The 23,493-nt window shown below is 32.8% G+C and overlaps 1 protein-coding gene across 5 annotated transcripts in view; it reads right to left on the reverse strand.

Moving 5' to 3' along the window:
- The window catches only part of nemy (cytochrome b561 family member no extended memory), a 286,552-nt gene that overhangs the window by 123,433 nt on the left and 139,626 nt on the right, over positions 1-23,493 (reverse strand). The window lies entirely within an intron of this gene.

Consider the following 23,493-nt stretch of genomic DNA (forward strand, 5'->3'; position numbering starts at 1 on the left):
GGAGCACGATTGCATGTGAATCTTTCCATGCTAAATTTAGTGACAGTTTCTATTCGGCACATCAGTCAATTTTTAATTTTTTTGAAGTTTTAAAACAATTTCAAACACATAAAAATGAAAAGTTATTTGTGTGAAAATTCAAGAATACGTTACCCAACTGTGTAAAGACGTAAGCAGTGTATTGTATAATACTGATTCATAATTTTACGGGGACGAGTTCATGAATCTATTTTTATTTACCTGCTATGCTCGGGGACGAATTCATGTATGTATCTTCAGGTAGGAGATTAATCAAATTGGTAAGTTTAATCCCGGGAACGATTTAATGCACGTCCATAAAACGCATAAATTAATTAATTCTTTATTGTAAATGTGGACATACAAATTGACGTATGTCAGAAGAGTTTAATTTATTTGGACAGAGAGATAAACAACCCATTAGACCATTCCAAAGAAATTATATACCAATATAATTAAAAATGCTTAAATGCTATATATAGTCCTTGCTACTAAACGAATACGAAACATGGACATCAAAAGATTAAATGAGCAGGATCACTAACAAAGATGAAAACATGACCATAACTAGTTAACACCATTGAAATTAGGAAAAAGCCATAGCTTGGGTGTCTAATGAGACATAGATAGGAACAACTTTATGTAATTTTAGAAGGAAATATCGAAGGAAAGAGAAGTATAGGTACTGAGAAAAAAAACCATCACTGCGTAGCATACTGCGTAGAGCTAATGGATTTTCTAAACGGCTACGACCTTGAAAATATCTGCACGCCGGCTCGTCCAAAATGCATGACTCATAGCCTTAAATCCGCTACCTCTAACCTAAAAGAGTGTATCCATACAATAGAAGTGTACCCATACAACAGGAAAACAACTTAATTCATCAAGCTAAGGACAGACAGATATTTGTCATATTGATCGACAATCTTAATCGAGAGGACACTTAGGAAGAAATGCCCCATGAGAAAAACAATATTTCGACCTGAAAAGAAATGTTTTGATTACTGGAAGCTAGTGAACAAACACACGCAATATGACTAATTAAAAAAAAAACGAAAAATAAGACTATGTTTAATGTTATTTCACAATTATATCAGATATAGTTGGTTTTTATCTATTCCTAGATTTAAATTTATCACAGCCAGTATTGGCAACACCGCAAGACGGCAAATACTTTTCATTAAACTCAATTGAAAGATTGCATTGCATCTACGTAAATGTCATTATTTAATTAAAGTTATTGCAAACACTTCTGACAAATAACATTATAGTAATCTGTAGAAACGATCCATTGGGTTAATAAATATATTTAATTCACAGTAAGTGAAGCTAAGTACATATTACATATATTTACTTAGGTATATTAGTTTTAAATAACGATAGAAGCATGAAGAAACAAAAGCACATCAAATGACTTTGAAAATAATATATAAGCACCAAAAAGAAAATAAAACACACTGAAAAATGTACAGCTGTATCTACAATGGTTAATTTTAAAATCTACACAATTCTAATTTCTAACATAATCGGAATATATACGGATTAAACGAGTAATGATACAGAGCATGCAGATGATACCGTGATTATGACAAGCTCTGCTGAACAACTATTACTAAATAAAAGAAGCAGTTAAAACGGAAATGCTACAAAGAAATTGGAATAAAATTGTTTCACTTGGTCTGTAAGAAAATATAGCATTCCAAGCCATGACTTGCCGACTGAACAAAATCTACAGCAATGACATATATAAAAAAGGCAGCTTCAATAAATGCGACAACTATACAACCATATCTCTTATCTCACAAGCCAGCAAAATAATACTATACTTAATCAATGAGAGAGTGAAAACTATCCTATAAAGAGAAATACCTCAAAAGCAAACTGGATTTACCGAAGGTAGAGGTACTCAAGAACACATTCTGAACATAATAAGACCAATAATAGAAAATTCTAGTGACTTTAATATTACACTAACATTTGTTTTATAGATTATCGCAAAGCGTTTTTGGGTCAAATGGCGACACACAGGGTCAAATGGCAACACCTATGGCAGATACTAAAAAAGTAGGCGTACCACAACACTTAATTTTGCTTATAACTGAACCATATGTACACACTACTGAAACAGTTAAGTGCTTGAAACTCTCTCAAATGAATTTCATCCAGAACAATTCGTCATGCAAGGATGTATACTGTATCCACAATTATTTCAGATATATTGGAAGCATAGTATGAAAAAAGAGCGCTTGAAGGATGGGAAAACAACCTATGTTTTACAGATGACACAGTCCTTCTTAGAAATAGTCAAGAAGAGTTAACTGATCTCATACGACTGGTAGAAAACAAAAGTAAAGTATTTGGTCTGCAGTTAAACATATCAAAGACAAAGACCATCTCCGGCTCAACGACTCTCCAGCAAAGTCCATCTCCAACAATAAATACTCTTAAAATAATGTTATAATAGCAGACACAAAAAACATGGAAGACCAGGAAGATCCCAACAAGATGGATCAACCAAATTATAGGAATATGCAAAAGACAATTGATTTTAATGAAAATTAGATTTTTAACTAAAAATTTTTCGTTTCGATTTCCACTCCGGAAAACGTTATTTTATAATTGTGAGAGAGAGAGAGAGAGAGAGAGAGAGAGAGAAAATAAATGACGTAATAAACAAATGAATAAAACAATTAAAACGCGAAACAACGGTAATCCACAGTTCATTCGCTTTTACGTAAAAAAAATCTAACAAATAATAGGTAAAATAGAAACAAATAAGAATTTAAATGTTAGTTTTTAGTAAAACACCTCCATCAAACTCAAACATTATAAACGATCAAACATTTATTGCAATTAATTTTCTTTACACTTTCACTCGTCTAAATGCTGTAAAAATAAATGTACAAAATAATGAGGTGCTCGTATATTTTTATAAGCGTTCAGTAGCCTGTAAACAAGATATTACGATGAAATGGGAACTGGGAATTCACTCGTAAATAAATATGCACACGCCAGATGTTCAATAGACACCAGACGTTAAAAAAATTAAATACTTCAGATGAAGAAAGTGGAAGACAATGTTGACGTCGGTATTTAATAATTAAATTGTTCACTATCGCTTCTCTGAAAGATAATACGATGCCATGTTCATAGAAGAAATGTTTACGGGTGGTTTTTATTTTCCCTCTTTATTTCAGGCTTTAGGCATTTTATCTTTCCAAGGAGAGTCTTACACTTCCTCATTTCGATTTGTACTTTAGTATCTGTGTTATTTTATTTTCTCATAGATCCAGAAGATATTGAATTTCTGCCTTAGATCTTTATTTCTTTGCCTTTTAATATATTGTAATGTCTTTCAATCTTCTGAAAAATCTGATTTCGTTATCTTGGATTCTGGATTTATCCTTGTTTCTTCAGAAGCTTGGAGCTTTCTACAATGTTCTGTGAACTGTTTAATATACATATATTTTATGTGTGCATTTTATGTGTGGTTATGATTTACGCGTGTTGAAATTGATTGATCAGGCTACTATCTCCTATTAGAGTATACTATGTCTTCTATTAGAGCTTTCTTTAGATTGTGTGGTATTTTCGCTGTCGATCTTGATGTTGAGTACACTATTAATTATTAAATGTTGCACTGAAGTTGGTATTTGGCAAATCGGATAAGGAGTCCTTGGGGATGATGTATCCATGTGTGAATTGTGTACGACCTAGCCGCCGTCTGTTGAGGAGCTGGGAACGGTAGTAAAACAGAAGTAACATCCGGTTTAATAGTTTTTAGTTTTGCTTCTGCTTGTCTCCATTTTTCTTGTCAGGTTTTGTTAATGTAAGTTTTTATGTTTTTTAACATGAAAGTGGTATGTTTTGCATTATAGGGATTTTTATGTTATTGGCAGCTTCTGCTATTGCTTTATCAGCCGCTTCGTTACCCATTATTCCAACATGGGATGGTACCCATAAGAATGTTATATTTTTTCCAGGTGTTTGGGAATTATATAGCATGTTTGGGCATTGTAAGCAAATTACACCCATATGGAAACAATTGGACGGTTTGGGTCTTTTTAATAACCCATTATTAAATACTTTTTGAGTATTAATTGTGTAGTTTGTGAGGTTTCCTATGACTTTGGCAACCCAACTTCTTTTCCAGGGCGGTTTTCTCAAGAAATACCCTTTTAATTAGACTCCGTAAGCAGCAATTTTTTAAAGATCAGATGAGGTAAAAAGTTCTTTTTTATATACTTAGCTGTGTTGTGTACTCTTGCGAATTTTAGGTTTGGTTTCTCCTGTTATAATTGTATACATATGTATTCAGTATGTCCTGAATAGTAATCGTTATTATTGTATAGCATGTTTTTTATTTGTGCTAAATTGTCATACGCAGGATACAGCTGTTTGACACCAGTTAAGGCACTCAGAGAAGCTGATACAAGAAGAAAATTTATATAGCTGCTAGTACATTGGTTTAGTCCTTTGCAAATTACTTGCAGTTCTCCTTGCTATGCCCCAGCTACACTCCTTGGCTAGGCGGGTACTGTCGGATGGTACTGGCTGCTACAGAAGTACTGCCTTCGAAAATAGCTGCAGCAGCTAAACCATTGCTGCTTTTAAAAGCAGCAGTAAAAATTAGTTTGAAATCAGGATATCTGGGGATGGATGACTGGAATTGTTGTTTTATTTCAGAAGAATTGTGTGCATTTTTGGAATAGTTGAGTAAGGTAAAATCTAGTTTTGGTATTTGAACTCTCCAGTGAGGAGACTGGCATCTGTTTGTAGAAGTTTATACAGATTTGGAGAGTTTTTCCTTATTAAGCTTATTATGAAGGGGTTTTCATTTACGCTGAGATATTAAGTAGCACAACACATTAAAAAATATTGCAGTCTAAAAATTAATTGCGGTTCTTCTGCTAGTACTTAAAGTCTGCTAATTGGCGTAGTTCTGAAAGCTCCAAAAATTATGCGTAATGCTGTGGATTGGATGATATCCAGTTTGTTCAATTAACTTTAAGTAACAGTTTCGTAGCATATACATCCATACTTCTAATTAAAGCTTGATGTGATCATAGAACAGTTATGTCTGCACCCCATTTGTGATTAGAAAATACTTTTAGAAGGTATATTCTCTATTGGCATGATTTAATCAGTTCATTTATGTACGATGTCCATTTGAGTTGAGAGTCGAATGTCATTCCCAAGAAATTTGTTAATTGTTGTAAGAATGTGTCTGTTTAGATTTAAATTTAAGTTGTGTCGTGTTCTTTTTTTGTCAAATATAATTACTTTAGTTTTTTCGGATATAAATCTTAGGTCTATATCTAATGACCACCCTTCTAATTTATTTAATGTATTTTATAATATTGATGCATCTGGTTTTAGGTTTTTATTTCTCATATAAGGGCTACTGGAAACGGCAGAGACGAGAGTACTGAGAAGGATTACAGGAAATACGCTGAGAGATCGAAAGATAAGTAAAGACATTAGAGGAAAATATAACGTACAGTGTATAAATAAATGGACACAAAATAGAAAAAAAAATGGAATAACCACATAAGCAGAATGGAGGAGACTCGTGTCGTCAACATAGCAAGAGATAAGTCACCAATCGGTAAAAGAAGTACTGGACGACCGTGCAAAAGATGGAGTGACAACCTTCCATAGAGGTATTAATCCGCCAATGAACAAGCAGAATGAAGAGGAAGAAGAAGACTTCTCATATATATTAAAATATCATTCGCGTAACGATTTGCTGCAATTTTCCAGTGATTTCGTAGTTGAAATGACACCGTTTGTTTTAACTTTATATTTCGGTTCTCCAGAAAGTTTTTGGTGAAGGCTTTGCCATGTATTTTCTAGTTTTTCATTGTTCTTAAGATGCGATACGTCAACGTGGTGTCAAATGCTCTTGTGATATATTGTGATATATGATTGTGTATAAAGGCTTCATGTATTTCAGATTATAATGCTGTGATATCATCTATCGTAACCGTTCTGATCGGTATCTATTTTTAAGGTACGGAGATTTTTCTTTTCTAAGTATTATTTTAATCTTTTACTTAGAATATTTTCCAATATTTTACAAATGCTACAGGTAAGAGGTATTGGTTGATACGAGGAAGATGGAAACTTGTGAGTCGAATAAATTTTATTGAAGATCTCTAGTCTATCTATAAGCAAGAAGTAGATAACCTTCGCGCTAATAGGTAGTTTTTCGATTAAAATTGGTGGTATGTCATCAGGTCCAAGTTAGGTATTTTTGGGGTTATTAAGGCTATCATTTAATTCAATAGGTGTTATGGAAGTGTTTGGTGTAAATTGTAGTTTGTTCTTAGGAAACATTAAAAAAACTAATGTTACTTTTGATAATAGCACATTTTGTTAGTTATTTTAATATTCTCAATCTATCATCATTTAAAATAGCGTCGACAACTTCAATTGGCAAAACGATTACATTTTCTTATGTCATAGGCTATTTGCAATTTATTAAAACTATAAAACATTCCGTTTTTATACACATACACATCGACCTCCAAAAGTTTTATTACTAAATTACGAACTTTTTTGGTTGCAGACTAGGTACGATTATATTCTCAACTGATTGTTTGTAAAGGCCACTTTTTATTTGACCTAAAAGTTAATACATTACGTACCTCCTTCACAACGCGTCAGATTCAAATTTTTTATTTATTTTGATCACGGTTATGTTCGTAAATTGGCAAAATTGTGTCAAGTCAATAGAATAATGAGAAAAGTAAACATGAATTTATTTATTCAGGCAATGTACACGAGCACTGGAAGTTTTTAAAGTATACGAACTGTTTGTTTTATTTTGAGAAATTAGTTCATTTGGAACTGGAACTCCGAAAATTGGAACGTGAAATGAGGAACTATCAGATCGTACTATACTTATAATAGACGATGCTGAGTTACAGAAAATAAGAGACCAAAGGACGGAACTCATACCTGGGTAGGTGAAGCAATTAAAAGAAACACTAGAAGATACCTATATCTTAGGCTGCCGCAATGATATTCTGTAACTAACTGAGTAGCGCAATGGTTTTGTGATCATTTAGAACCAACTTACACATCTTACATTTCTTTTGTGTCTTTGCAGCCTAATGCAGCCCTTGCCTCGCTTAAGCACATTCTTTCATTCTTCTTTATTTATAGCATATATCATCCCCGTATAATAAAGTTTATCTTTTACAAGTTGATGACATTCAGATACAGTTTTTTTGACTTTCCTTATTTTCTCCTTCCCAGTGGCTGCCACAATAATGTCACTCTTGTTGGAGCCGTTTTATCCTTCTGCATTATATAGACTAACCATCTTAGGCTGGTCAGGTTAATATATTGTACAAATTTACTTGGTATATTTCATATAATTCAAAGTTAAACTTTCTTCTTCAATCACCATTATTTTATACTACCGACTATCATAAGCAATACATTTCTTCCATAGACTGGGTTTTATAGTGGTAGTTTTTTTATTTTTACTGATATATTTTTCCCGTGATAGTGATTGGTATTGGATGCTAAAATCTTCTTTTTATTTCAGAAGCATTACCTATCGCTATTCATGTTCACCAGTAAGCCTAGGTAGTTAAACTTATCCACATATATACGGTAATCTTTCATTTCCAGGAGATCTTCTTGACGCTGTATGTTTATTACCGCCATATTTGGTATAGGATATAGTATACTAATCAATATTGAATCTTTATTCCTGCCTTTTTAAGACTGAATATAGTTTCTTCTACATTATTTTTGTATCTATCGAGGATATCTAGTTTTTTTGGATAAGCAAGTATCTGCATACCATTGCTAAAGATGCTAAAGATTATTTAACATTTTTTCAAAGCTATACGAAATAAAATACATGATAATGCACCTTCTTGTCCAGTATTTGATAAGAACTGCCTTTGCAGTTCCAGTTTGTACTTTGACTTTATTTATCACTTGCTACATGGTGAGTTGCCATGGCTAACCATGGCATAACCGTCGTCTGCTGTTTCATACGCTCACCTGAAACTATTGAAAGTAGGGTACGTGTCTATACCGTATTCCAGTGTTTCTCAACTTTTTTGAGATCGAGTACCCCATTTGGCAAAAAAATTAGTTGGCGTTAGGATCCCCTGGATTATCATACCCGATTCAGTCGCAGTTTACAACATTCGCCAGAGAACGATCTAATACGCCATCTAAGATTTGATACAGTTGTTTAATAGAGAAAAAAAGTTATACAATTTTTTTCATTTAACATTTTCCGTTCATATTTAATTAGGATAAGGTGCTACATTAGTGCCTGGATTTTTCTGGATTTGTATTTTCGGCTTTATAGAAGCAGTAAAACGTTATTAAACAACAAACATTGGTTATGATGCTGTAGTAAAATAGTGCAGAATTTATTTTTATTATGTTTGTCTTTTTTTCATCCTTACCATTTTAATAAATGTGGATAAATTTTTAAAAAGGTCGATAGAACAGACGACATCTGAAACTCAAAATAATAAAAGGAAAAACAGATTGTATAGTGATGAGCATCTTGAATATGGTTTTACGGTTATTATAGGTAAGCCACAGTACGTTATTTGTAGATAAGATTTCCCAAAAGAAGGTATAAAGCCCCCGAAACTACTTCGGCATTTAAATAGCAAAGATTCAAACAAAAAAGAGAAGCTTATCGAATCCTTTGAAAGAAAGCTAAGGTCTCTTCACAATCAACAAGCGATTTTTTCATCATCAACTACTGCAACTAAAAAAGCATTACTACCAAGCAACAGAGTTGCGTACCGCATTGCAAAAACCAGTAAACGACTGCAACTGTTGAGATGGTGGAAATAATAGTAAGTGAAATCATACTTTCTTCTAAAAATACTTCCCCAAGAAGAATAAGTGACATGGTAGATGATATTCGAGAACAAAACATTGAAGACATCAAAAATTGGACGTACTTCGCTCTACAGATGGATGAATATAGGTATAAATATTTCCAATTGTGCCCAGTTTTTAACATTCATAAGGAAAAAATAGTACAAATACCATTATGACTGGGCGAAATGTACTTTATACTGATGGTGCCAAGGCTATGATAGGACATCCATCTGGTCTTATTGTTAAATTGCAAGAAGTAATGCCAAATGCTAAATGTTTTTTGCACTGTTTTTTTACAACGAAAAGTACTTACCTCCAAATCTTTACCTTCCAAAATGGATTATATTTTAGCAAGTGTCATTAAAGATGACGAAACTCTTGCAAAGAGTTTCTCAGTTAGGAGTAGAACTTTAGACGTAATTGTAAGATGATACTTCGGAATATGAAGATCTATTTTTAAATTCCCTTTGGCTTCTCAGGATAGCTTTCCTTGCAGAATTATTCGACCTGTAAGCTACTTTGAACAATATAAAACAATAGCTTTGTGAAAATTTCCCCAAAGAAATTCAAACTCGCCAGGAAAATACAGACAGGTACTGAATACTTTTTTTGACAATTTTTTTAACAAGCTAACATTCTAACAAAAATGACAGAAAAACTTTCAAATATTAAAAAAAATTAAAATATCAACTGATGGAATGTTATATTTCCTAAAACCAGATTAGTTTTGAACCAGATGGATGCAAGAATACCCCGAATTGGCGAGCGAAGCTCTCAAATGTTTGGTTCCATTTGCAAGATCATGAGAAATCGCTTAGATCTCGAAAATTACGTCATTTTACGAGGTAGTCCAGTTCAATTTCCTAAATAAACGACAACAAAATTTAGGGCGTACACACTTTGGAACCATTATCATATTCTAACATTTTTTTTAAATATTTGTCGCGGTTATTTGAATATCAAAATAATCCACCAACATGTTTCTTTTAACTTTTTATTACTAGATGTTTCTTTGGGTTTTTCTACTACTTCTTCCAAGAACTCATACTCAGCGATTCTTCATATTAGGATACAATGGAGTGAGGGGCTTGTGCATCAATAAAAGGTGCCAAATATATTGAAAGTCTTATAACTGGTTATTCACTCTAGAAAATAATATTGTATTATAGATACAGATATATACTATACCTAAAGGTAAACTAAACATAATCGTCACTCAAGGTCAATGTATATTTCAAAGGAAAGGCTTCAAATAGTCGATCGATTCATGCAATTTTACTAGTGTGAGCTTTCTGATAATCGAAAAAAAAAACATTGAGATTACTAACCTGAAAAAGTATAATGCTTAGACATGTTCATTACAAGGGAATTATTTTGGAAAAAATATTGGGTAACCTGTTTAAAATAAAAACCGTTAAATTTCGCCCTTAAAATCGGCCTCAGAATCAGAATTCCTTAAGAATGGAGATCAAGCACTCTAATACCTCTCTTTAAAAAGGGAAACCAATCGGAACGGAAAATTACAGAGGAATTATTAAACACAACACTAAAATTAACAACCAAAGTGATAACAAATAAACTGAATGAAATTATAACACTAGCAGAAGAACAACAAGGTTTCAGGTTGGGAAGATCATGCACCGACGCTATATTTATAATGAAGCACGACGTTATATTAAGAAGGAATTTGAACGGGTCAAATTAAAGGACGTTATCCACTTATTGTACGCAAGAGAGATACCTCTAGGAATAATCAAAACTATCGAAAATATTTACCAAAACAAAACAATAAAAGTAAAAGTGGAAGAAGACCTAACCGACCCTATTGAAGCTGGCAATGGGATAAGACAGGGAGATTCCCTGAGTCCTCTATTGTTCAACCTTTAAATAATAAAAAAAGTAAGAACTAAAAAAGGATACCAAATGGGAGAAAAACAACTTAAAATAATCTGCTATGCAGACGATGCAATACTACTCTCAAAGTGAAGACGATTTACAACGTATGCTGCACCAATTTAATATAGCTGCCAGAAAATTGAACATGTTAATTTCCCCAAAATAACAAAATGCTTGGTTACAAAAGCAAATTTACTAAGATGTAAATTGGAGCTGGAAGGTCAGATAATAGAACAAGTGATGGAGTTTATATATCTAGGCATCACATTATCTACCTACGGAAAGCTCGAAACTGAAGTGGAAGATCAAATGAATAGAGCAAACAGAGCCGCAGGCTGCCTGAATGAAACAATATGGAGAAATAAAAATATCGGGAAAGAAATGAAAGGCAGAATTGACAAAACAGTCATCAGACCAATAATGACATACGCGGCAGAAACACGACCTGACACAGAGAGGACTAAAAGGATGTTAGAAACAGCAGAGATGAAAACACAGAAAAATTGATGGCTAGATGCAAGGTGGAGAACATCAAAAATTGGGTAAGAAACAGAAGAGTAGAATGAAACGATCATATAAGCCGAATGACAACAAATAGAGTAGTAAAGACGGCAATAGACGGTTTCCCAATAGGAAGACGATCAGTAGGAATACCACGAAAACGATGGAACGACAACTTATTGGAGGCACATTGAAAAACAGACAGTCATGTCTACATAAAAAGAAGAAGAAGAAGAAGAAGAGGAAGAAGGAAATGTTCAGATGTGTTCTTTTAATTCATCATTTTACTATAAGTATGGTACAATAAAATTGTCATTTCAATGATGAAGTAAGAAAAACATTAATAGATGTGAAATGCGATGTGGGGGAAGTTTAATGATAATTAGGGTTAGAGCATCCTTGGCAACTATTTCAAGAATGGATAAACGCAAGCGAAATCCTTAAGGAATGGAAAACATAATATTTCAGTACTATACATAAAAAGGATGACAAAATAATTGTGAAAATTAGCGAGGGGTAGCTGTAACTATGAGTAGAATATATGGAAAAGTTGTGAAGAATCGAATCGAGAAAGAATATATACATTGTAAAGCAGAAGAACAAGCCGTATTTCGTACAGGAGGATCCAGTATTGACCACATTTTTTCCTGAGCTCAAATAATAGAAGAAAAAAAGATGTCACATAATCAAGAAATTCATATTAGAAACATAAGAAACGCAAGATAGATTAACGAAGCATGTTAGATAAATTAAATAATCTTCTCATAGTTTATCGTACAATATAAGGGTTTATATAAGAGTTTATACAACTCTTTCTCTTCACTGCCAAACTACAAGTAAAGATAAGCGCAGATATATCGATAGTCTTTATCACAAATGTATCGAGACAAATGCAAACATATTGGAGACGACCCCCAAATAAATAATTTGTTTTAAAATCATTTTACTTTAACTTAATATTATTTATTTATGACTATATTTATCGCTGACAACACTGCAGTTAAAAATAGCGTTACTAATAGAAGCAACTCATTGATAATTATACTATATCAATTTAAATTTTGTTTACATAACATTAGTAAATTGTTTCTCAGACGTAGTTATACCATAATTATTCAATGATGAGAAAATGATGTCACAAACAGGAAGGTAATCTCATACGAATATCGCAACTTACTATAATTTCATTAAAGTATATGTTTTTACAAAATGCCTAAAATTTAATTGTATACCTTTGAAAAACTCGTGCTAAAATGTGCTTAAATAAAGAGAATGGTAGGAGGATCTAATTCTCGAGATTATTTCGTTATTTAGCCCAACAGGCCTTGGAGACTAAAGGATTTTAAAAGGCTTGACGTCTGAGGATTACAAGCCACATAATTCTAAAATCAAAATACATTGTATAACGTACAAAAACACAAAGTGTTCCAATTATGTTTTTAAGCTTATTCCATTTAGCTAGACAGGTGTGCAGAAATGGAGGAATTGGAAGAAAATCACGACCACTTTACCATACATAAACTCGTTAAAGAAGTGACAGGTCATACAAAACCTTGTAGTTTTAATAGTATTGTGAAGGACAATAAATTAATTACTGATCCCAAGGATCTACTTCAACATTGGAGAAACTACACACAGCAACTATACTCAGACAACACTAGAAGAAACTCTGAATGTGAATATAAAAGTGAACCCTCCCCCAAAATATTGAAGTCAGAAGTTGTAAGGGCAATCAAACAGATTAAATAGGGAAAAGCACCAGGCCCAGACAACAGATACATAGAGGTTCTAACAATGTTGAGTGAAGATAATAGCCTTGGTAGATATTTTTAATGACGTTTATGGGTCCGGTCAAATACCACAGGATTGGCTTCAATCAACCTTTATACCAATCCCAAAAAAGCCAAATGCTATTAGTTGCGACCAATTCCGAATAATCAGCTTATTGAGCCAGATCTAAAACTCTTAAAGATAATTCACACAAGAATATACAACAAATGTGAAAGAGACATTAGCCCTACACAGTTCGGTTTCAGACAAGGATTTGGCACAAGAGAAGCACTTTATAGCTTAACTGTCCTACTTCAGAAATGCAGAGATTAGCAAAAGATGTCCTCCTATGCTTTATAGATTACCAGAAGGCGTTCGATTCTGTTAATCATTCAGAATTAGTAAGATTGCTCCAGGAACGTTCGATAGATGAGAATGACCTTAAAATCATAAAGAACCTTTATATAAATAAAGTGGCACCTGTGAGAGTAGGACTGGAATCTACATCATATTTCTCAATCGAAAAAGGTGTGTACGACAGGGTTGTGTTCTGTCGTCCCTCCCTTTTAATCTTCACTCTGAAACGATTTTCGATAAAGCCTTAAGTGACACTGAAGATGGAATCAAAATCAACGAACAGACTATTAGTAATCTTAGCTATGCTGATGATACAGTCATAATAGCTGATAGCCAAGAAGCTCTACAACGACTAATATATATAATAAACACTGAAGGAGAACGACTGGGCTTGAAGATTAATATAGACAAGACGAAGGTAATGGTTGTTAGCAGAACACGAAATATGCAATTAAATATAAGAGTAAACAATAAGAACATCCAAAAGGTCCCCAAGTTCTCGGTAGTTGGATAACTGAAGATCTAGATCCAGACATAGAGATACGTAGCAGGATTGAGCAAGCCAGAACAGCATTTACTAATATGAGAACCTTGCTAAGCAATAACAGCCCTACCTTAACGCTTCGATATCGCTTTGTAAAATGTTACATTTACTCCATACCACTATATGGTGTAGAAACCTGGACCATAAAGGCCAATGTGAAGAACCGATTGGAGGCCTTTGAAATGTGGGTATTTAGAAGACTACTTAAAATTCCCTGGACAGATCACACAACAAATGTCGAAGTATTAAATCAAATGGGCAGAGAACGAGAATTGCTGCCAATAATAAAAAGAAGAAAAACTGCTTATCTGGGTCATATATTTCGAAATTCCAAGTACTGGTTCTTAAAGCTTATTAAGGAAGTCAAGATAGAAGGAAAACGGGGCATCGGAAGAAAGAAATACTCATGGCTTAAAAACATAAGGGATTGGACAAACCTCGATGCCCATGCACTCTTTAGAGCCACACAAGAGCGAGAGGAGTATGCCAGAATTGTCGCCAACATCCACTAATTGGCTAGGGCACCATAAGAAGAAGATTCCATTTAGATCTCATCCCATTTCTATATTATTTCTTTTCATTTTCTTCTATGCTATGCATCGTTTTACTAATCTTCTATTTTATTTTTTAGTTAATCGTATGTTGATATCAAACTTTATTAACTTTATAGTATTTATACACTATCAAAATGCTTTTGATAGAATAAAATATCAAGAAATGATGGACATACTCAAGAAAATTGGATGCGATATATTTGATTTCTAAAACATCAACTAAAATCAACAACTCACTATTAACTTAAAAAATGAAAATAACAAGAGATGTGGGTACATCAGGCCTGTATCTTAACTCCTATACTATTTAATGTCTATGTCTATAAAAAAATATTCCACTTAGCAATTTAAAACCAAGCAAAAGGGATAAAAAAGGTAAAAAAAGGGAACGCATACAAAGAATAAACGTTATGCTGATGCCATACTCGAAGATTGGTTAAGATTTACGAGAACTTTGTCAACAGACTAGAAAAAATATTTGGAATAAGTATCGATATTTATAAAACAAATTTTACGATCAATAGCAGATAACAACATATCTAGGCACAAATATTCCCTTCTTAGCGTACTCCCCTACGGAGGTTGGCAGTCAGTATGGCTATTTAATTTTGAACTTGCTGCTCTAAACAAATCAATCTATCTACATTCATACGAATCACATAGATTCTTTAACCAAGAATTCTGCCTTCGACCAACAGATCTTTTTCGTTCAATCTTTCTTTGTATTGTGAGTTTCAACATTTCATATTTTGGTCCCCTCATCACGTGGCCTTAGAGAACAGTTGGAGAAAATCAGGATAATAACAAAAATGAACTAAGAATCTTGAATAAGAAAATTAAAAATGAGATTAGAAAGGAGCTGAGGCGATACAATATAATGGAAACAACTAGAGTAGTAGAAGAAAACAATAGCTTGAAAGTATTCTGATATAACATGTCTATTAGAAGAAAAAACATCCATAAATTAAGAAATGAACACGGGAAAATCATTGAGGATCGAGATCAAAATATGAACACTACTGAGAGTTTTATAAGCAACTACACAAAGAACGACAAGGTATCCAATGTATTACGAAAGATAATTAATCAAGAATCTGTAATTTTACCGGACATAATACCCAATGAAGTTCAAAGGCCAGTGCAAGAAATGAAAGACAATCGTCCCCCGGAGGCGATGAAATATTATCAGTCAATAGAACAGGCGGGTTTTAGAAAAGGCTACGGAACAAACGATACCCTATTGGTAATAAAAAATCTTATAAATAAATTTACTGAATATAATAACCCACGAGCTTTAATATTTGTGGATTATAAAGGCGTTTGACAACATAAATCAACAAAAAAAGTTGGAAGCCTTAACAGAATGCCGAATTAACTATCGGTATATAAATATAATTAAACACATATACCAAAACGCAACAGCTAATGTTAAAGTGGATGATCGTCAAACTCAGAAATTCCCGATACAACGTAGAGTACGTCAGGGGGTCACCATATCACCGAAACAGTTGACTATGCTTTTGAACTATATCTTATGTAATAGGGCAAAACTGGCCAACAACGGCTTATAGGATAGATGAGGCCAAAAAACTTATCAGCTCTACTTTTCCTCGCTAGAAGGAGGATTGAGAATAAATATATCTAAAACCCAGACAAAAACAAATCCTATAGTCAACGAATATATACGGTTAGGAATAAGATCCATAGATCAGGTAATGGCCTATAAATACCTAGGTCACGAGATTAGCATAGAAACAGATAACCAAACCGTTGAGCTTCTCCGTCGCATAAGACTGACGGGCAGCCTTCGGCAGTTGATCCACATTTTTTATCTTCTACATTCATTTCCAAATTCAATGTTGACTTACATTGCAAGAACAGTGCAAAAGATCCGTGTGGCTCAAAGACCGATGGAGTGTGCTATATTGGGCGTTTCACTGTGAGACAAAATCCCAAACCGCCAACTACGACGAAGAACAGGAGTGGTTGATGCTGTAAAGAGGACAGCAACACTCGAATGACAGATAACAGATGGACAAAGCGGATACTGGAGTGGAGACCTAACTGGAATGGAGACGAGATGATGTCTAATGAAGCGGATGCCGTCCACCTACACGTTGGACTAACGATCTAAACGTTGCTATAGAAATTGGATGCAAGAGGAACAAGATCGAAACAGATGGAAAATTATGTAAAGCAGTGGACAATCGAAGACTGAATGATGATCACGTGGCCTAGATATTCCAGTTTTCTTGTTTGGTGTTTCTTTACCAACCCTCTCCAGTACTTCTTTATTTGTAATTAAATCAGTCCATGATTTTTTTAATATTCTGCAGTACAATTATTTAGAAAGCTTTGATTCTTTTTAAATTTAATTTTTTTAATGTCCAAGTCTCAGCTGTATATAATAATATTAAAAATATATAACATCTAATGGTACCTGGTCTGATTTCCACATTAAGATTTCCACACGTTAGGATTTGCATCATGCATATAAATGCTGATCTGGCAATTTCCCAAGTTCTCAAGTACTGACATTTTTCTACTTGCTCTATGACGTTACAATTTATTGTCAATATGTGGTGAATATTTTTTATAATTAGCATATATTTCGTTTTTTTAGCACCACCTCAGAATATAAGAATATAATTCAGAATATAACTTGAACAACAGTGGCGATAAAACGCATCTCTGTCTAACTCCTCTACAGATCTTTATTTTTTCTGACTGCTGCCCATAAATTTGAACTGTGGCACTTTGGTTCCAATATATTGTTTGGATTATCTTTATGATTTTATTGTCAATGTGCTTATTCATAAGTGTTGATATTGGTTTTCTACTTCATCGAAAGCTTTTCCCTAGTCAACAAAGCACAAATGTAGGTCAACGTTTACATCACGACATCGCCGAATCAGTATGTTGATGACAAATAGTCCTTCTCGAGTACTTATTCAATTTCAGTCCCCATACCTGAACTGCGTCTTACTAATCTCCTCCTCTAACTTTTCATAGATTTTCTTGTGTATTACTGTAAGTAGTACTTTTAAAGTATGACTCATGAGGCTCAGTGTTCTATAGTTAGAGCAAATCCAAATATTAGAGGATATTAAACCCTTGGAATGGGTTGACAAGTTAATCTTTCGTGAAAAACTAGACAGTGAAAAAGAAATATAAAAATTAAAACAGTGATGGCAAGATCAGCATTAGCTAAATTTAAAAAAATATTTATTTAGCGCGAATTTCCCTAAACTTAATATTCCGCATATGTCAAATTAAACTCATGGGTTGACCATGGTTCGTATCTTATGGTTAGAAAGAGCTGGAACCGAACATGAACTGTTACAAACCATAAAACGACGAGATAAGATTGCTTTTAATGAGTAAAATATATCGAATAAGAGGGCTAGGTAGAAAGCAACATAAGAAATGAAAAATTTTACCCAAACGCGCCAAAAATTTTAATGATTATTGTTTACATCCTAATAAACGAATTTAAAAAATTTAATACAGAATTAAGTAAAAACACAAACTGTTTTAATCCAAATTGCAATAAATAAAATACCAGTTTAATTCATTAATATTTTCATCTTTTTTTAAATACAATCCTGCCAACTGTCAGATTTGTTTACAATTTTATGCAATAATTCTCGATATGGTCAACACAAGATTACGCCACAACCGAAAGAAGACCTTGGTATTACATTATTTTCTTAAAAAGTTTGTTTGACTAATTTATTCAGTTTCAATTTTTATATTAAAATGTCATATTAATCTGTTTTCATATGATAAGTTTGCTTCAATTATGGTTTTATTTTGATAGTTCTATTTAAAGCATTATTATTTATATGCTTTCTTGTTTTTTTTTTCTATTCAAAGTTTCTTCATTCTTTATTCACGAGATGGTTTTGATGACTTCTGTGTCCTCTGTGATTTTTTTAAATTTCCTTTGTTCGAATTCATCATTGCTAAAGGTGGGCAGTCGACTTGAGAACTCTTTATACAATCGCATTATAAAAAATTCATTCATGCTATTGTATTTAAACGGTTGCATAATATGTCCGTATAATTCGCCAGTCGGCCCGCCACATAGTATTCTAAAAATGTTCATTCATGGTTATTGCCCACTTAGAGGAAACATTAAGGTGGGATTCATTGGCCGTTATAGTAAACATTGGAAATGTGTACAGTCATTTAACCGTGAGGTAGGAATAGTGCTTAATTTGATGCAGCAAATTTATTGTAGGTGGTTAAATAAGAGTTTTAAATCCCATATGATCAACCTGACAGAAATAACGGTATTGGAAGAGACGAATAATTGTGCGCCCGTATTGGTTAATTTCACTAAGGATGCAGTTATGCAAAATATTAAATAAAATAGTGTACGTATTGGAACAAAATACATACTCAAATAACATACAGTAGAGTATCTAAATTGCAAACACGAAGTTACAATTTTATTGTCACTACTAGCTGTGGAGGAAGTAGTGTGTTATGAAGCCTGTCTTTATACAGATTAACTTACTGGCGCCTTAACAACCATTTTTTTTACACTCGAAATCAAATCATTAACAAGCGAAAAGTTTATTATAATTTCTTCAGCAACCGTATTAATATCACGTGCTAAACATTTTGGGATAAAATATTTGTAAATTCTATCTTGTTTTCACCATAATATGAAACAGCATCAGACAACAAAACAAGAGTTTTTCGTGAGGTACGGCGGTTGGAAAATAAACGTTGGGCAATTATTCTTAAACAAAATGTGCAATTGTTAAAGAATTTATTTTATCTACTTATTTTGAAATTATTAAGTGAGATTTTGGTAACTGTTCATTATTAAGTACTCCAATCAGTAAATAAACCATATCTCAGCCGATTGAATCCGTCGTTTCATCTACATAAATGTAAAAATAATTGCTTCCCATTTCCGATCTAATTTTTTCTTTGGTGGAGAAGTATAAAGAATCAACAGTGTTTTTTCTTAAAGTAATATCGCTCAGAATACTAAATTTACAATACTTCTGACGAAGTGAGCTGAAGTTATTGTTAGATAGTTTCGAGAGCAGAATATTAGAGGCCATCAGAGCTAGACATTAAATACACCCTGTTCATTTAGTTATTTGACGTCATTGCAAAAGATGTAGCAACAAATTTTGGACTTTTTCGCCTTACAATTTTATTTTTTTCCTTTTTTTTATTTGTGGGTCGCAGTTCTGACGTGTTGGTCTGTTTGAAATTTTTGGATGATGTGAACCGCAGTAAATTAACTTACAATTTTGCTGCAAATAGAACAGTAAACCGTGACAGAGTCCATATAAACCTCCTTGTATGGCTTAATCAAATTAGGAGGACAGTTAGTTTTAGGTATTTTTTTAAGAAAACACAATTATTCGAGCACGAACTACCAACAAAACTAATCCCCTTCCATCTATTTAGTAATGTTTTTAAAATGCCAAATATAATCTATATCTTCTAAAACTTCGAACAACAGATTTGTATTTCCACATCTCATAAATACATTAAAGGAATTATATTGTTATTGTTATGGTATGAAATACCAAGAAGATTCAACAGCATCATTTATCTCCATTGAAACTACGAATAATGGGCATTTCTCCCTGTTCTTAAAGGGATTTTTTATCTATTGTACAATAACAAGAACATTTAAGTGAATTGTATCCAAATACTTTAGTGTTTTTATTTATTTTACATCGATTTATATAAACATATGCAAAAAGTTTACCAGTTGCATAAAATACCACCAGTCTCTTATTAAAAGATTGGGATTAGCTGTCAATTAAGTTTCACAGAACGAAATATTGCGTTGGCAGTGTTGCCATGTCCTTACAATGTATATATTATGCTTCAAATACAAAGAGATAAAGCTTTTAAAATGTAAATTTTTATTATATTATTTTATGGATTCTGCAATGTAATACCTTATATACAACATTCATGAATTAATATTTGTTTCGTCTGACATTAATTGCAATTAATTATTAGAAATTTTTTTTGGCAATTGTCCTTTGATAGGTTAGCGTTAGCGGATATATCTGACAATAGAGTCAAAACCCTAAAACCACTAGTTGCCAGATTGCAACAGATGTATTTTTAACTTTATTATTTATACTGATATTTTACTATTTACTTTTTCTTTTTTTGGTAATTGTTAAGTATTAGTTTTTAAATATCTTATTGCTTTTGATTGCGTATGTTTCATTTGTAATGTAAATTTCAACACTGCCAAACACCAATATTTCATCCTGTCAAACCCATTTGAGGCTATCTTCATTGGGACCAAATGTGAAAAACGTGCAAAGGTTGTGTATAACAACCGATATGCGAATTGATATATGTATTTTTCATTTCGTCTGCAGAAAAGTTGTGTTTGAAGAAGGCAAGAGGTTGAAGTACTTATAATTTTTTCTTCTTTGGTATAAACCATTTGGACAGTAGATTTACAAGATTTGGATTGCTTTTATACTGCTACTTGCTGCTTTTTAAAACTGGATTACTTTTATGCTCAGTATCGATAGTTCCTTTGACCGAGTCAGTCGTTAATTTCGTTAAAGGCCGAGCCGGTTCCTAATTACTTGGTGTTTGGATTTAACTTTTTACATATAAGACAATAATTAAAAAGTGTAAACTGATAATTAATACGAAATAATATCGGTCCCCGATGGGGGACAAAAATATACAAGGGACGTCTTTTATGACGACAGATACTGACATGAATAACAGTGATTTAAGTGTTAATAATATTAATAATAAATCTAGTGAGGATAGTGATGTCCAGAAAACAGCGAAGCAGTTGGAACCGAAAACATTCAATCTCCTCTCAGATAAGTACAAAGTGCAAAATATTTGGGTATATATAGAAAGTACCGACAATAACAATTTAGGTAGATTGCATCCAATGACTGTTGGTCATATTCTTTTTAAAAAATTTAATCTTAAAAGCATTCTTGAAATTAAAAGTATAGGCCGAAACCGGATTAAAGTGTTATTAAAATCACTTCTAGAGGCAAATAATTTAGTAAAACATCCACTACTGAAATCAGAAAATTTAAGAGCATTTATACCGAACCATTTACTAGAAATTAAAGGGTTAATAAGAGACGTGGATACTCGTTATGATATCAACTATCTTATGGAAAATATCGAATCAGACTCACGCGTTACTAACATATATAGGTTAAATAGAAAAGTCCAAAAAGAAGACAAAACAGTCGAATTTGTACCTAAAAAATCTATTGTCGTTACTTTTGAGGGGAATATTTTACCAAATCGCGTAGCTTTTAATCGAGTTTTTTTTTCGGTTGAACAATTTGTAGGTAGAATAACCCAGTGTTACAAATGTTTGAGATATGGGCATGTATCTAAACAATGTAACAGTACTCAGGAAAGGTGTATAAATTGCGGTGAGATTAAAGATGATAAACACAATTGTGATAAAAATTTGACTTTTTGTATACACTGTAAAAGCAGAGATCACGTATCTATCTCAAAAAAGTGCCCCTCTTATGACAATCAAAAAAAAATTAAAAATATAATGATAGAGCAAAAAACCTCATTTAGGGAAGCCAAAGAAATATCTGAGAATTCCTTATCCAGTTTAGTAAGTCACAATTCCTTTTCACCGCTAACAAATTATGACAAACATTTTCCAGAACTTCCTAACAACGATCGTATATCGTTATCTCATCCAAATCGTAATCAAATCTCTACAAATTTCAATGGCAATCAAAATAATTCCTTTTCCCAACAAACTCATGCGAGGGATAGACCTCCAACCAAAAAAAAGAGAAAATCAAACTCTCCCACTATCCAATCACCTGTTCAAAAACCATTATTTCCATTCACCTTTGGACCTTCACAACCTTTGACAATAAATTCAAATAAACCAAACTACTCTAGTTTGGAAATCAAAAAAAGCAGTATAGCTAGCAATTTATCAATTTTTATCATGGACTTTATTAATAAAATAATTTCAAGTAACAACAGACAACCTGTTGATATTAACGTAATTACAAGTAGTATAGAACAAGTATTGGAGGATACTTTGAAAAACCAATAAAATTTAATCGTAAAACACGCAATTTAAATATAATGCAATGGAATGCACGTTCTGCTATAGCTAACAAAAATAGTCTGGTACAATTTCTTTTTGATAAAAATATCGACATTGCGCTTATAAGCGAAACTTGGTTTAAAAAAAATCAACAATATAGTTTTAGTGGTTACAATATAATACGCAATGACAGAAACGATGGCTATGCTGGTGTGGCAATTTTAGTACACAAATCTCTTCAATTTGTGGAACATAAGATCAATATAAATTACAATGAAAATATTTTAGTGTGTGCTGTACAAGTTAAATATGGAACTTTGTCTTTAAATTTTGTATCTATTTATAAACCTCCAAAAATACAAACAATATATGAAGATTGGGTAAAAATTTTTGAACAGTTTGATGGGCCTTTAATTATAGGTGGTGATTTTAATGCACACCACTCTATATGGGGCTGTCATAATAATGATACCACAGGATCACAACTAATAAATGTCGCAGATGATTTAAATTTAACTGTTTTAAACAATGGAGAACCTACGATTTTAAGACGTCCTGATCAACGGGATTCAGCTATTGATGTAACCTTTTGTTCACCTGAACTAGTTAACAAAACATCTTGGAATGTCATCTCTGATACCCTAGGATCAAATCACTATGTCATTTCTATAGAATTAATTTTTGCAATTAATGAAAATGAAATATCTCCTAAAAATAAATGGAATATTAAAAAAGCCAATTGGGCGTTATATACCTCGACGATTCAGATTTTGCACGATACGAACAACAGTCACTCGGATAATCTAACTGAACAGTACTCCTCCTTCATTAATAATATAAATACGGCCGCAGAAGCAGCTATACCCCAATATAAACCTTATAAATGTAAACGGCACCCACCCCCTTGG

The sequence above is a fragment of the Diabrotica undecimpunctata genome, chromosome 5, assembly GCF_040954645.1.
Source record: "Diabrotica undecimpunctata isolate CICGRU chromosome 5, icDiaUnde3, whole genome shotgun sequence".
Classification (NCBI taxonomy): domain Eukaryota; kingdom Metazoa; phylum Arthropoda; class Insecta; order Coleoptera; family Chrysomelidae; genus Diabrotica; species Diabrotica undecimpunctata.